The following is a 3735-nucleotide window of genomic DNA, read 5'->3' as shown; positions in this document are numbered from 1 at the left end:
GCAGCAGAATATACATTCTTTTCAAGTGCTCATGGTACATTCTCTAGGATAGACCACATGTTAGGGCACAAAAGTGCTCTCAACAAATTTAAGAAGACTGAAATCATATCAAGCACTTTCTCCAATCACAACGGCATGAAACTAGAAATGAATCACAGCAGAAAAGCTCAAAAATTCTCAAACACATGGAAACTAAATAGCAGGGTGTTAAATAATGAATGGATTAAGAATGAGATCAAAGAAGAAATAAAAAAATTCCTAGAAACGAATGACAATGAGCATACAACAACTCAAAATTTATGGGACACAGCGAAAGCAGTGCTGAGAGGGAAGTTCATAGCACTACAGGCACACTTTCAGAAGCTAGAAAAAGCTCAAATAAACAACTTAACCCTGCATCTAAAAGAATTAGAAAAAGAACAGCAAGTAAAGCCCAAATGTAGTAGAAGGAAGGAAATAATAAAGATCAGAGCAGAAATAAATGACATAGAGGCTAAAGAAACAATACAGAGGATCAATGAAACTAGGAATTGGTTCTTTGAAAAGGTAAACAAGATTGATGAACCTTTAAGTAGACTCACCAAGAAAAAGAGAGAGAGGACTCAAATAAATAAAATTAGAAATGAGAGAGGAGAAATAACAACTGACACAACAGAAATACAAAATATTGTAAAGAAAATACTATGAAGAACTGTATGCCAAAAAACTAGACAACCTAGATGAAATGGACAAATTTCTTGAAACATACTATCTTCCAAAAATCAATCTGGAAGAATCAGAAAACTTAAACAGACCGATTACACCAAAGGAGATTGAAACAGTTATCAAAAAACTCCCAACAAACAAAAGTCTGGGGCCCGATGGCTTCACAACGGAATTCTACCAAATATTCAAAGAAGAACTAACTCCTATCCTTCTCAAACTATTTCAAAAAATTCAAGAGGAAGGAAGACTTCCAAACTCCTTTTATGAGGCGAGCATAATTCTGATTCCAAAACCAGGCAAAGACAACACAAAGAAAGAAAATTATAAGCCAATATCTCTGATGAATATAGATGCTAAAATCCTAGCAAAATATTAGCAAACAAGATCCAACAATATATGGAAAAAATCATACACCATGATCAAGTGGGATTTATTCTGGGGAGGCAAGGCTGGTACAATATTCGTAAATCAATCAATGTGATTCATCACATAAACAAAAAGAAGGAGAAAAACCATATGATAATTTCAATAGATGCGGAAAAAGCATTTGATAAAATCCAGCACCCATTCATGATCAAAACTCTCAGTAAAGTGGGAATACAGGGAACATACCTCAACATGATAAAAGCCATCTATGAGATACCCACAGCCAACATCATACTCAATGGGAAAAAATTAAAAGCAATACCCTTAAGATCAGGAACAAGGCAGGGGTGCCCCCTTTCACCACTCTTATTTAACATAGTCCTGGAAGTCCTAGCCACAGCAATCAGACAAGAAGAAGAAATAAAAGGCATTCAAGTTGGAAAAGAAGTAAAACTATCATTATTTGCAGATGATATGATATTGTATATAGAAAACCCTAAAGTCTCAGTCAAAAAACTACTGGACCTGATAAATAAATTCAGCAAAGTGGCAGGATATAAAATCAATACTCAGAAATCAGAAGCATTTTTATACACCAACAATGAACAGTCAGAAAGAGAAATTAAGGAAACAATCCCCTTCACAATTACAACCAAAAAAATAAAGTACCTAGGAGTAAACTTAACCAAGGACACTAAAGACTTGTACTCGGAAAATTACAAAGCATTGATAAAAGAAATCAAGGAAGATACAAACAAGTGGAAACATATACCGTGCTCATGGTTAGGAAGAATAAACATCATTAAAATGTCTATATTACCCAAAGCAATCTATAAATTCAATGCAATACCAATGAAAATACCAATGACATACTTCAAAGATATAGACCACATATTCCAAAAATTTATATGGAACCAAAAGAGGACACTAATAGCCTCAGCAATCTTAAAAAAGAAGAATAAAGTGGGAGGTATCACACTTCCTGATATCATGTTATACTACAAGGCCATTGTACTCAAAACAGCCTGGTACTGGCATAAGAACAGGCATATAGATCAATGGAACAGAACAGAGAACCCAGAAATAAACCCACAGTTCTATGGACAACTGATATTTGACAAAGGAGGTAAGGAAATACAATGGAGTAAAGACAGCCTCTTTAACAAATGGTGTTGGGAAAATTGGACAGCTACCTGCAAAAAAATGAAACTAGATCACCAGCTTACACCACTCACAAAAATAAACTCAAAATGGATAAAAGACTTGAATATAGGCCGTGAAACCATAAGCATCTTAGAAGAAAACATAGGCAGTAAGCTCTCGGACATCTCTCGGAGCAATATATTTGCTGATTTATCTCCATGGGGAAGTGAAATAAAAGACAGGATAAACAAATGGGACTATATCAAACTAAAAAGCTTTTGCACAGCTAATGACAACAAGAACAGAATAAAAAAATAAAATACACAATGGGGGAACATATTTGACAATACGTCTGATAAGGGGTTAATAACCAAAATTTATAAAGAACTTGTAAAACTCAACACCAGGAAGACAAACAACCCAATCCAAAAATGGGCAAAAGAGATGAATAGACACTTCTCCAAAGAGGACATACAGATGGCCAATAGGCATATGAAAAAATGCTCAACATCACTAATCATTAGAGAAATGCAAATTAAAACCACAATGAGATATCACCTTACACCAGTCAGAATGGCGCTTATCAACAAAACAACACAGAATAAGTGCTGGTGAGGATGTGGAGAAAAAGGAACCCTCCTGCACTGCTGGTGGGAATGCAGACTGGTGCAGCCACTGTGGAAAACAGTATGGAGATTCCTCAAAAAACTGAAAATCGAACTGCCTTTTGACCCAGCTATCCCACTTTTAGGAATATACCCCAAGGACACCATAGACGGCTCGAAAAGGAGAAATGCACCCGCATGTTTGTGGCAGCATTGTTCACAATAGTGAAGATCTGGAAACAGCCCAAGTGTCCGTCAGAGGACGAGTGGATTAAAAAGCTTTGGTACATATATACTATGGAATACTACTCAGCCATAAGAAATGATGACATCGGATCATTTACAATAACATGGATGGACCTTGATAACATTATACAGAGTGAAATAAGTAAATCAGAAAAAAAACTGAGATGAATCCATACATAGAAGGGACATAAAAATGAGACTCAGGGACATGAACAAGAATGTGATGGCAACAGGGGCGGGGGTTGGGGGAGGGGGGAGGGGGTGAAGAAGGAGAGAGGGGTTAGGGGAGGGGAGGGGCACAAAGAAAACCAGATAGAAGGTGACAGAAGACAATTTAACTTTGCGGGAGGGGTATACAGCACAATCAAATGTCAAAATAATCTAGAGATATTTTCTCTCAACATATGTACCCTAATTTATCAATGTCACTGCATTAAATTTAAAAAAAAAAAAAAAAAAACTAATAATTGATGCTTCTCATTTCTCCGTTCCTGCCTGTCTGTCCCTGTCTAGCCCTCTCTCTGATTCTCTCTCTGTCTCTGTCAAAAAAAAAAAAGAGTTATTAAAGCTAAGATTATATAGTATGAATGTTTAAGAATTATTGAGCTTGCCCCACAGGGAGGTATGTACTAAGTGCATTGATTACACCATCTTATCCTCATGAAACCTC

The sequence above is a fragment of the Saccopteryx bilineata genome, chromosome 2 (genome assembly GCF_036850765.1).
Source record: "Saccopteryx bilineata isolate mSacBil1 chromosome 2, mSacBil1_pri_phased_curated, whole genome shotgun sequence".
Classification (NCBI taxonomy): domain Eukaryota; kingdom Metazoa; phylum Chordata; class Mammalia; order Chiroptera; family Emballonuridae; genus Saccopteryx; species Saccopteryx bilineata.
Note: the sequence above shows the minus strand (reverse complement) of the source record.